At 45.2% G+C, this 12,782-nt stretch overlaps 1 protein-coding gene across 3 annotated transcripts in view; it reads right to left on the bottom strand.

Annotated features, from left to right (window-relative positions):
- TAFA4 (TAFA chemokine like family member 4) overlaps nt 1-11,617 on the bottom strand; it is a 69,520-nt gene extending 57,903 nt beyond the window's left edge. The window contains exon 1 of one of the 3 annotated variants that reach the window (XM_038149302.1): nt 10,389-11,617. The gene's annotated coding sequence lies outside the window, so the exon portion shown is untranslated. Of the gene's footprint in view, nt 1-9,938; nt 10,369-10,388 lie in introns of those variants that run through there. The other 2 variants (XM_038149301.1, XM_038149304.1) reach the window with 2 other exon arrangements.
- Between the last annotated feature and the right edge of the window lie 1,165 nt (nt 11,618-12,782).

Below are 12,782 nucleotides of genomic sequence, written 5' to 3'. Positions count from 1 at the left end.
ACATCTTAATAGAGCAGCTCCTCCTCCCAGCTCCTCCTCTGCCCTGTGCACCCTGATGGTGCCTCCTCGATATTAAAAGCAGCGTTGGATGAGAGACGGAGGCCCCGAGCCGTCCCTTTTCTCATCATGTGTCATTTGTAAAGCTAGTCAAAAAATAGCAAGCAATTTAGCCTGGAATTTCGCCAGCTGGGATATTCATAGCACATGTGATCAAACAGCAGAATTTGCCAGTCACTGGAAAAACAATCAGGCTCTGTAACCTGACTTCACCGCCGAGGACAGAGCTGTAAACATCACTATTGATCAGGGCAGAGCTATTTTCATCAGGCTGCACTGCTCTGGACATCAAACATCTGCAGAGTCAACACCTGCACTGCTGAAGTTAGGGCAGATAGCTCCAAGAATTTAATGTTCTGAGACATGAGCGATTTCCAAAAGAATTAGCAGCCAAAGACACTATGAAATTACACTGAAAATTGGAGAAAAAGATATCATAAATGGATTTTATGCAAAACTCCGGGTTATGGTACAGCTTATTGACATATACAACAAATTAAAACAGCTAATTCATCTTACTACCTTCCACTGATAATTTTTTAATTAAGTTACTTATCTTTATCTACATATTTAAGAATGTAGGTCTTTCATTATTCATCTCTTAAAGAAAATCAATGTTGTCCTGATTTGCTACAGCTCAAGCAAGGGAGCAGTATTATCTATGCTAGGACTGACTAATAGAAAAAAAATTCATTAACTTTATTAGCAAGCCCTAAGAAAATGCTATTGAACACATTTCCATACTCCTAAAAGTCTGAATTATGAACTAAAAGCTTAATAGTGTTCAGTATGACTAAAAGAGGCATCATGGGTTTTTTTAAATGCTTATAAAGAAAAAAGGAAAAGGTACAAAATTATTGAAACAGTCTAATGAAATGTTTTAGAAAGTTCAGCCTTAATTCTGGATTATATTATAAAAACCACTGGCTAAAAAGCTTTATATTCTCTGTTTTATTATTTATTAATTATTATTCTGCGTTTTCTTTATTACTGAGACTGGGAGCTCATCTGTAGCACTCGTTAGATGCAGTGTCTAAATGCCTATCCACTACACAGTTTTGAAATATTTGCACATCAAAACAGACTCTGGTTTTTATACTTGGGATTCTAAAGCTTTATAAAAGACACTGTGAAAGGAGTAAACTTTGAATCTCAATTTCTGGAGGAAACAGACTTTTCCTAGTCATCTAGAGTGTCCTTTTCTTCTCAAGGTGACCTTAAGCTTCAGATTTGTGAAATGGTTTCCCCTTGTGTTCAATCCTACAGTGTAATAAGTTTTAAAAATGACTATTTATCTTCTTTAATATATTAGTCATATACAGCAGGAGAAGCCTCTGTGGGGATTTTTGCTATCGGGTTTGCTCTCAAGCCCAAGTCAATGCTGATTTACAAAACATAACTTACCCTTAGTAACAAACAATCATGGATATATTTATTGGAATAACATCTTGCCATTCTCCTCCTGCAGTGTGCTACGTTTATCAGTTCCAGTGCTGCAGATTGGGGGATATTTACAGTGACCAAGGCAATTTGAAAGTAATGCTTTTATGTTGCCCATCTTATTACAGTTTTACAAGCCTGGATCGCTGGCATTTGGCAAAACAAATAGATGGTTCTGAAAAATGTTAATGAAATGCAAATTAGCCGGGCAGGTATAAGTTATATTTATGTAAGAGAAGTGAGAATTGGTGCATTGCTCAGAAACTGCCCATTGCAGAAGTTAGGTTTAATGAAGTTTAAATTTTTTTAGATTTTTGCCTTGCTAATCATGACCTCGGCTGCCTGCACCATGTAATGACAATAATGAATAAACATGCTGTGCTTATGAAGAACTAGAACCTAACAAGCTGATCAATTGTTAATTCTATAAAGTGACTAAAACGTGTCTCCACTATCAATAAGTAAATCAGCTTCTATTTGCAGTACTAATGCACCTTGTACATATCCTCCAGCTATCCTGCCCTTCTCTGTAATAATGTAATTATCAGTTTGGTCATATTTAAGTACAACCTGAATGAGATTTGATGTTATTTTTGTCTTGAGGGTGGAAAAATAGGAGGAAAAATTGTTTGGGTATTTAAAGAGACACAATACATTTATTTGGAGGATGCAGATTTTCCACTTGCCCTCCAATTAGTTATAGAAAATTATTCGTTTGAAAGCCAATTATTTTCCAGCATTATTCCTAAATCATACAGGCTATTATCAGACAGATATTCCAGAGAAGAAGGCCTTTTTATTATTAAAGCCCTTTTGCTCTAAGCCTCTGTAACAAAGACTTTAAACAAAAGACAACAGTGCTCATTAATTGTAACAGAAGATGTTTCTTCTGTTGGGGAAAAAAAAAGCATTTAAAATAAGACTAATTTGGCTTTATTCATGCTTTATTTTTTCCTCTTACATGAGGAAAGCACAGAAGGTAGATCAGATCTTTAGCCATAATACAATTATGTATATTCCAAATATGCTAATTGCAAAGAGCTGACTGTCTCTACTACATTTCCAAGCAAGATTTAGCAGTAATAGTTTATCCATTGCTGAAGAAGATATTCAAGAAAAAAGGTGTTTAACGCATGCAAAACCCAGGAGTTTTGCTTGAATTATCTGTTTTCCTTCTCATTCCTAGAGCTGTCTGCAAAGACACTGGGAGGAAGCAGCTCCCTGTTCATCCACCCAAAAGCACCCTGCACCTCAGTCTGGGGTGCAACCAGTGAGGGAATCTCACCTGGAGCACTTCACAGGTGAGTGATACACACTGGAGGGGGAGCAATTGTATTTAAAGTGGCTGTACTGATTGTATTTGAAGTGGCTGTACTGATTGTATTTGAAGTGGCTGCCCCTTTTTCAGAGTTATAAACAGTAAATATTCTTAATGTTTACAGATTCTGTGACTGTTCTTCTGTCGTTAAACTGAAATATATGTCACAAAAAATACATTAGAAACATTGCAAGGAGGAACTGTGCTGAAGGGAAATGCTCTTAAGTGGGTGGATAAGCTCAATATACCAATTAATTTCAAACACCTAACCAAGTGTCATTTCTCAGGTGGAAGGTTACACTCATTCTGCCAGAAGTTGCCCACTTCACCCCAGATCAATCTCTCCATGACAATTTGGTGTAGAAAAGGAAGGATAGTCCTTTTTTTACCTGATACTCTCTTAAATTAAACAATCAGTACAGTTTTTTAAAAGGTATTTGATCTAACAAAGTTTTATTCTTTCAGTGGTCCCTGAACAGAAACAGATCTGTTGGTAAACAGAAGCAGAATTAATCATTTCAGCAGCCCACCAAAAATGCAGGGATGGTTTAGTACTAAAATAATTGTTTTGCTTTTTCCTCCTTCAGCCCCAGTTAAGCCCATACACCACATAACTGGCAGGTATTTCCACAGTTAAACTCTTACTCCAGCAGTACTCTGCAGTTAAATAACCCAATTTCAATTACTCTGTGATGTGCTTCCAAACAATGAGATTAACTCAGAGGTTCAGAGGCACTGTTTAACTGGGCAGCGTAACAGGAACACACACACAAGGCAATCTCTCTGTATTCCACAAAATAACTATTCCTTTTTGAGACTCAGTGGCCTGGTTTATGTGCAGGTCCTCTCACTGCTGTAGATCTGTGTTTGGGGAAATTTTCATAGCACTTGACTTCCAACCATGGTGCTTCAGAGCCACTAAACTGGCAGTGCTCAGCACAAGCAGTGACAAAGCCAGCACCAGACAGCCAGGATCAGGCTTTTACACCTGCCTGGATCCAAGCTGAGCCAATTCCAGTTGCATCCCAGTTTTCCTTGGGGAGGAAGCAATGCCCCAAAGCAAGGCAGCCACAACATTTCTGTCATTAACACTATGAAGTGTTAACACCTTCACGCTTTTTCTCTTACTTTTTCTAGGAATAAGGCAAATGGGAGTCCTGAGTACAGCCCTGGCATTGCCACAGACCCTGGCACTGGCCAGAGGAGGAGATAACAGCAAAGAGGAAGAGATGAGCCCTCCTTCCTCCCTAGTAACCCTGCCTGCTGAGCCTTTGCCAGGAATTGGGAAGGAAACCAGCAAGGAGCACTGGCTCCCGAATGCCCTGTGAAGAGACCATCACCAGCAGCCAGAGCTTCTCTACTTTCTTTTCAGAATTATCCTACAATCACGAAATTATATGGGCTGAAAGGGACCTTAGAGTTCCAAACCTCACCACACCATGGGCAGGGACACCTTCCACTATGCCAGGGTGCTCCAAGCCCCATCCAGCTTGGTCTTCTACATTTCCAGGGATGGGGCAGCCACAGCTTCTCTGGGCAACCTGTGCCAGGGCTTCACCACCCTTACTGTGGAGAATTTCTTCTCAATATTCAAACTAAACCTGTTCTCTTTCCCCCTTTTCCTGTCACTACAAGCCCTTGTGAATTATAGGGAACGGAGTCCCAAAGACTAATTTAGGCAGGGCACATTCACCCCCCTACTTGTGTCATAGAACCATACTTCCATTAAAGAACCCAACCACACCTGTTTAATACCTTAAACATAACAAGAAGTTTCATTTAGGAGTCCAAGCTAAGTTAATTTTGCCAGGAAATTGTAATACGGATGCATTACATTAAATTCTGAAACGTGGCATTTCTCTTCCTGTCTCCAGCATTATTAGCATCTTACAGCGGCTTGAATTAAAAAAGAAACATTTATTTTATCACCCTGATATCAGCCCGCTGCAATATAACATTTTTGAAACAGGGAAATATCACAGCTCGGCATCATAAATTCAACACTGCAACAAGATAAATCCTTGCCATTAATGTAAACCACTGTACTTCCCAATATATCTGCATCTGCAACACACTTGTGCTTGCTGATCAGACTATCACAAACACACATAACTCTCAGTGAGTAATGGAAGCAGCAGGAAAATCCGAGGGTAACTGCTCTCCAGACTGAAGCAGCCACAGCCTGGTCCTACAAACGGATTCACTCATGCAGGGATGTTCCTGCTTGTGCTCAACAGCACAAAATACCATCATCCTCACCACTGGAATCCACACAGCACAGCAAAGGACATCGAGGCACTGTCACTCCTTAATTACACATGCACAGAATGGATGCTGGAAGCTTTATTAACTTGCAATATGTAGAAATCCCAGAGATGCACAAAGGAGAGGTTGGTACCCTATCAATTAAGAATTTCTGGATTTCTCACTGAATGCTTAAGGTGACAATGAATTGACGCAGCAAAAAAAAAAAAATAGAAGCTCACTTAATTTTGTTGGAAAGAAAAATCACTTAGTGCTTCCTACAACAACTCAATTTCCACCTTTTCCCCTTTACACTGAGATCAACGCTCTGAAGCTTGCGCCAAATGGGAATTTGGCACGCAGTTTAGGAAATGCAAACACATGAATTAATAACCTGAATTATGCAAATATGAACCTGAAATTTGCAATTTGTTTTAAAAAGCTGAAAGAACTCCTCTTAATTGGTTTACCCATGTCTAGGCATTACTCAAATGATTCTGGTTTAGCAGTTAGCAGCCTCTTGCAGGCTCAAAAAAAAAAAAAAAAGCCTACAAATACTTTAAGAGCTAAAGCACTGAGTTCTCCTCTTTCCTCTTGAAGGCAGAGGTTTGTTGCTTCCAGAACCAGAAAGTCTAAGCTGATTCCATGTTCTTCAGCTCAAAGGGATGTAGCACATGACTGAGTCATACTTGGCAAGAGGCTGGAGAATAAAAAAGGGGCAAGAGCTCTGCACTGAGGGCTGGGGAGTAAATTCTTTAACCACCTTTTACCATCCTGTAACACCAAGGGTGGGATTGCTGCCCCTTAATGTATTTATCCTTGTTATACCTCACAGCACATGTAGCAAAACTGCTGTGGAAGGAGGGAGAAAACTTGTACTGGTGTTGTGCAGAGGGAAATATCCTTCTAGTAGAAAGACCTGACCCCAGCAGAGTTTTTATTCACAGATGTTCCCGTAAAGCATAACTGAAATTGAAACACCACAGAAAGGGGAATAAAAACAACGGGTCACCTTTGGAGTCACAGAGATACCCGGTGCTACTTTCTCTCATTTGAGCTTTACTCTGGCACAGTTGTACCAAGTCTGAGAAAATCAGCCTTTCAGCTCACAGCCTTTCCAAAATAACTGCTGGAAAATATAAAATAGAGCAAAACGGGTGAAATCCGCAGTGCTTTGTTCCTCCTTACAAGCCTCTTCAGAATAGCAAAGAGGCTTCAGTGCCTGAGTCTGACACAATCCCGTCCTTGCAAGCACTCAGGATGCTCTGGCACTGCAAAGCAGCTCAGCCCGAGCTGCCTGACCCCAGGTGAGAGTGTGCTGTGATCTCCTGATCTGCAGGGCTGGCACCGGCTTCAAAGCAGCCGCCGGCGTGATGGTTATCGCATTTTCAAAGGGGAAAAGAGATGCTGAAGGAGTTCTACTAGACCTTGAGAAAAGGAGTCCCAGGGCCATAAACTCTGAGAGAGAGACAAGGAGAATCCAATACCTTGGATGAAAAGTATTTGTATAGGAAAGATCTTTATTCTGAGTGTGCTTCCAAAATCCAGGACAAAATATTGTGCTCAAGATTTTCCTCCAGAGACTGGAATGAGGCTTAGGACACAAAGGTATCTTGCTGCTCCATATTCATATTGACAGTGAGTTTAAAGGAATAAAAGATTGCTCTTAAAGAGTTATAAAATATTGGTAGTCCAAAGAAAACAATTTTTTGCACTCATAAATTCAAGTTTAGTTCTAGATTTAGAGCTCATTTTTTCAATGGCCAACTTAGGTAGGTGGAATTACAAAACAACAATAATTTCAAGATGTTATAAGAAACTTTATTTTACACAAGGCTGAGAATTAATTGCTTTCCATCAAGTATTTTACTATTTACTTCTCCATGTACAATTTTTTCCTAACACTGGAGGGGTACTGGCCAAATTCTGCCCTTTTCACTCTCAGCCCAGTCCTTAATTGGGAAGCTTTGCCTGAGAGAGGACAGCAGGTGCTGGCCTTCAATTAATAAAAGATTGGCATGGGGAGATCAGGGGCTGCTCCCAAGTACCACCAACCAGTTGCCAATTCAGATCCAATCCAGAGCAATCACATCTGAAAGCAGCACAGCCAACACCTGCACCTGAGCTGTGAGACCAGGAGAACTGGTGGATTCTCAGCAATTTATATAAAATTCAGGGAAGTCAAGGTGAATTTTTTATGCAATTTAAATAATATTCCCCAATCACCAGAGCTGGAGCAGCCTTCTAAACAGCTGAAGAAACGGGCCATGGAAAAAGTGGCATGAACCCAGACAATCTCTGCACCCTGGAAAGGCTCTTCAGTATTGGACTAAAATCTGTCACCAAGACTCTTATTTCCTTTTGCCCGTGTTTTTCTTCATTAATTGTGAGATTTTAGCTATCAGAGTACGTCAAACCTGTACCTTCCACAAGCACTGAGGTAACTCAGACAAATATATCAAGCATCAATATGAAACTAGAATGGAAAAAAAAAAATCTGCTACAGCATCATCTGAACATAAGACACTAAGTAATAACATTTTAAAAAAATCTATTTCACACAGATGAAAATCATTACAGTTCTCTAGAGACCCTCTCTCTCTCTGCAGCTCCCCATGTCATTTCCTAGCTGGTAAAAATATGCCACAGGATATCAAAAGACGGTTACGTTCTTCTAATTTTAATATTCCTCTAATCCAATAATGGCTTGTTTACTGCTTTCTAATTTAAAGGTAATTCATTAGATGTATCCTGTCACGTCTTATTGGCAATGAAGGCATAAGGATCTCACACAGAGCTCTGAGGCATGTCAGTCATATTGCTAATATTCTGTGTGGCTCCCTCCATGCAAAGGGCTATCGATGCAATGGCACTGATAAGAGACTCTGTGTGTGTGTGTACCTACATACAAAACACAACCAAAAATATTGAAAGACTTCAGGGGTGAAGTCTGGACCCAAAAATTTATGGTTTAGCATTGAGAATTCTAGCAAACAGGAATAGAAGTGATTTGAGTGCAAATATTTGGGGTAGTGACAAAAAGGGTCTTGCACAGCCTGTGGGGAAGCTCCTGCCTGACCTGCAGGGGAATTGGATGAGTCTGCAGCAAATGATGAAGGTTAAGGAAACATTAGACAGAAGAGGCAGCCTGAACTCCAAAACGAACACTTCAGGAGCCAGACCATGCCAGGCAACATCTGTTGTGATTCTCCAAAAGCTACCCCGAGTTTTTGAGCAACCCTAAGGCAAAGGGACAGGAACTGAGGCCGAGAGCTTCAGACCTGCTGCGCCTTGGCAGCACGGAGGCACCAAGGTGAGGGTGAGAGCACAGCGGGAATCATTGGCACAGCTGGGCAAGGCTCTTTCTTGCCCCACCAGCCACGGCAGCATCCCCCTGGCTGCGCGGTGTCCCTCCTCACCCTCAGCGAGTCTGTGCCCACCTCCCCGGGAGCAGCTCTTCTCCGAGCAATCAGGCAAAGGAAAGCAATTCACTCCAGGTGAAAGCACTGCGTGCTCCAACACGCTGCCCAGCAGCTCTGCTGCCACAAGGGCTGCGAACTCTCTGGCTGTTTCCACTCTGCCAGCGACCAGCTCAGCCACATCAGCTCCCCCTGTGCCAGGGCACTGATCTGCCCCTTTTCAATAATCTCTTCCCAAGAAGTGAAGCCTTTAACCAAGCAGACTGAGCACACACGTGTGTCCGCTTCATGGATTGTTGACTATCTCAGAGGAAGACACAAGGCTGAGGAACAAACACAGTGACACCGTGCCAGGAAACCTCACCGTTTGCACAGACTGGCGCTATTCCCCAGGAGCACGGCAGGATCACCACTTTGGAAGCCAGTTTGGGTCAGTACGTGTCCAAACCCATGCCCTCATTGGCTGTCGGTGATGTCATGCCCGTGCATTAATCCCCGGTGACTGCAGGTTTAACATCACTCGTATCACCCCATCTCTGCTAACGACAATGACCACGCGCCTTGGAGGAAATTACTCGAGCAGAGAACAAAGCAACTTGTTGAAACAGGCAAAGTCGCATCTCTTAAGTGATTATTTCCAGCTTTTCTTTTGTCAGAGTGAAGTTGCTGGGGTCAGGAGATGACACGTGCCTCGCTGAAAGGAGCGAGTATTGTTAGAGCTCCTTTTTAAAGAAAGTAAATCCTCCCACTCAAGAAGGTGGAAGTGCCAGTGGTGGGCAACCGACTGCTCTGGGAAATGGAAGTATCTCAGGAGCTATAAAATCGGTAGCCGAAATTATAAACACTTTTTAAAAGAAAAATAAAGAAAAAAAAAAGAGTGACATTTAAAGAGTAAGTTTGACCCTTTGCTTGCGGCACCCTCACCCCTGGAGTAACGGGGGCAGTAAATGAATTTCGCGCACACAGCCCAGTGCAGAGACCGCTTGAACTCCAGCATCGATCCTTGGAGTGTTCCGGACTGACAGCCTCGCAGCCGCTCTCCCGGAGCCTGCCCAGCCCCCGGGCTCGCTGCAGGCGTTCTGGGAAGCGGGAACACCGCCAGCACGGGGGTCCCCGGCGTGGGGATCCCTCTGCTCCGGCCGGGCAGCCCCTGCGGCCTCTTGGGGAACAGACAAACCCCTGTTAGCCCCACACCGGCGGTGACTGCGCTCCGAAACACAAGTTACCTGGCAGCTGGAGCGATGCTTCTCTCCCAGCTGCCTCCCCCCTGCGCGCATCTCGCACCCCCCGCCCGGGACAGCCGCGCCCGGCCCCGACAGCCGCGGGCAGCCCGCCTGCAGCCCGGCCCGGCACCTCCCGGAGGGCAGCCTCAGGCTCAGCTCCGTGTTCCCGGGCAGCCGGAGGGAACCCCGGCCGCAGCCCAGCCCGGCCCGCAGCGCCCCGGCCCCGCTCCCGCTCACCTGGCGGCCGCCTCGCCCGGCAGCGGCTGCGGAGACAGGAGCAGCGTGCGGGGAAGGGGAAATCACCCACGGGGGAGCGGGGAGAGCGCCCGGAGCTCAGGCTGCCAGGAGGATGCTCCGCACAGACTCCCGCACGTAGCGGCGCAGCGCCCAAAGTGGCTTTGGAACTCCCCTCCCACTCCTCCTCCTCCTCCTCAAGGCCTGGCGAGGAAGCACGGTGTTACGGCTTCGGCGTCTCTTCCATCTCAGCGGAGCATCCTCCCGTGGCTCCCCGCGGTCCCTGACCCCAGCGGGAGCGCAGAGCCGGAGCTGCTCGGGAGAGCTGCCCTCTCCTCCCTCCCTCCCTCCCTCCCGGGCACCGGGCTGCTGCCGCCGGGGTAGATCGCGCTGCCTTCCGGAGACAGAGCCCTCGCTCAGCCCGGGCTTTTAATAGCCTGACGGAGCCCTGACCTTATTTCAGCATCCGACTGCTCGCTGCTCAGCCGAGGGAAGACGCGGGAGATGTTTCCTGGCTCGCAGCCGGGCCGGAGTTCGCAGCATCTTTCGGAGACAGCTGCAACTTGAGAAGGGAGCGGGGGCTGAGACCGTAACCTCCCCACTCCTCTTATTGCATGTCCGCAGTCCTGCGGGTTATCAATAACTCATCATCTTCACAAATTTGGTTTAAATGTTCCAAATGAAAGCCGGTGTTTCCCTGGCTACAAAGTCGGGGTCACTTTGCCTTTCCAGCAGCCCCCGGGAATCGGAGTCTCCTCCTTGCTCTGCCACTGACTCTGCGCCACCTTTATCCCTCCACTTTACAGCCTGAGATTCTCCCGTGGCTCTGCTGCTCACCTAAACAGTGACGTCCAAATAAATGCTTCGGGGGCTGTCAGCACTTAAATATGCGTAGAATCGAGTCTCATTTCTGTGAGAGAGGGCAGTGTCTCACCGTAGGTAACCACAGGGCTCAGTGCAACAGTAGGTTGATCTCGGCTATATTACCTAAATCCTGTTGTGATACAATTCGTCATCCTCCTGGACAAACATTCCTTTAATTGGAAGAATCACTGAAAAAAATGCCTTGTGGAACAGAGCAAACGACTTTTATCACGGGAAAACCCTTGTTGGCTACTGTTGTGGAATGGCAAATTGCCTTTCGAGTTGTCTTTGTGCAAGTTCTCTAGTCCATATGTGAAAAGCAGTAAATATCCCAGCAGCTTCCACACCACTGTTCACAGAAAATTAATAATCCAGAAGCAGACTCTCACATCCTGGAAAAATTCACTTAACCTGAAAGAAAGGGTGCAAATCCCCAGCCTTAGCTCTCCCTCATCCCACGTTGGCACAATTCAGCTATGCTCTTTTAATCAGCAGGACTTGCAATGTAGGAGGGAGCAAGCTCACAGCATGAGACCACATCTCTCCATCTCAATCCTTACCTGAGGAGCTTCTTTACCTGTCACCTTCTTGCCTACTGTTCCTGACACTTAACACCCCTCCAGACCTCTAGTGAGCCTAGAAAGGGGAGAGAGAAAAGGCAGAAGCAGGAAGGCGCTCCGAGGTTGCATAAAGGAATGCGAGATGCAGATGTGGCTAAAAGGGAGGGAAGGGGATGTACTGATGGGAAATGGAAAGATTTAGAGGACAGGACTCACAAATTAGCAGGAAGAAAGGTCTCGTCTTGCTGTCTGGGGTACAGTTTGTTGAAAGTAGGCTGGTCAGCACATCAGACAGGGATTATGTAGGATCAACAACCCCCTGATATGTGGATGGAGCAGTTTACCAGCTGTGGGTGCTTTCACTGGGCTGCTGAGCCACAGGAGACAGCAGTTCACAGCTCTCCCTGGCCTGGTGCTGTCCTGTGCTCATAATTCCTTCCCATCTCTTAGCCTCAGTTTTCCCATCCAGGCAGCAGAGACAGCCCCATTTCTAGCACTGGGTTGCTGTCAAAACGAATTAAGAGGTCCAAAGAGTACTTTGAAATGCAGATATTATGCTCACTAGTTTTAATCTCTCCAAAGCGGCCCCCAGATATCTCTAAATCCTCAACATATCCCTGATCAATTCCTGTTTTGCATAGGAGGAAGCCAGGCAGAGGGACAGAGGCTTTAGTCCATCCCTTTTATCTTGTGTTCTGAGGGTCCCCCTGACCTTGCCACAGCTCAGGTCCCGGTTTTTGTCTGATCCCACCCAAAGCCACGTTTTGCTGGTGACACAGAACAAGCCTCATACATGCAGAGCCTCCACACCTGATTATTAGTTACTACCCAATTAGTAATAAATTACTACCCCCCCAGACAGCTATTTCCTCTGGCATGTCAATGCCCAGGCTCGAGCTCCCATCCCCTCCCTCACCCTGGAGTCACACCCATCATTCTGCATCCACGGTGCCCTGCAGGGCCCTCCCACAAAGCTCGGCCTCTGTGGGGCTGGATTGAATATCCCCCTGTATTTTCCTTGCCTTTGCAGGTGAACAGGGAAGGAGCAGGACACAGGAGCTTCTGGTCCCCAGGCCTGTGATCAAATTATCTCTCCCTCTGTCACACATCCTAATCATCACAGCTGGCGGCCATGCCAACAATATTAACGCTGCTGAGTAGCTTTCAGTTTTGCAATTAGCAAGGTTTTCTGCTTCCCTCAAATAAAAAATAGGCTGGCTCTTCTTGGCACTGCATAAATGATCCAGAGACATTCAGGGCCCACGTTCCTGCCTTGTTGAGATGAACCGACATTAGAAGTGCAGGAGATATTTTAAGTCTTCTGAAGATTAAAATGGTTACAAAGCTTTTTATTTCTAAACATGTTTATCCTGCCTCTCTTTTTTGTTTGCAAAATTAGGCAAAGCACAGTTTAAACAAACAA

The sequence above is a fragment of the Motacilla alba genome, chromosome 12 (genome assembly GCF_015832195.1).
Source record: "Motacilla alba alba isolate MOTALB_02 chromosome 12, Motacilla_alba_V1.0_pri, whole genome shotgun sequence".
Classification (NCBI taxonomy): domain Eukaryota; kingdom Metazoa; phylum Chordata; class Aves; order Passeriformes; family Motacillidae; genus Motacilla; species Motacilla alba.
The sequence above is the reverse complement of the archived record's forward strand: the minus strand, read 5'-3'. Positions and strand labels throughout refer to the sequence as shown.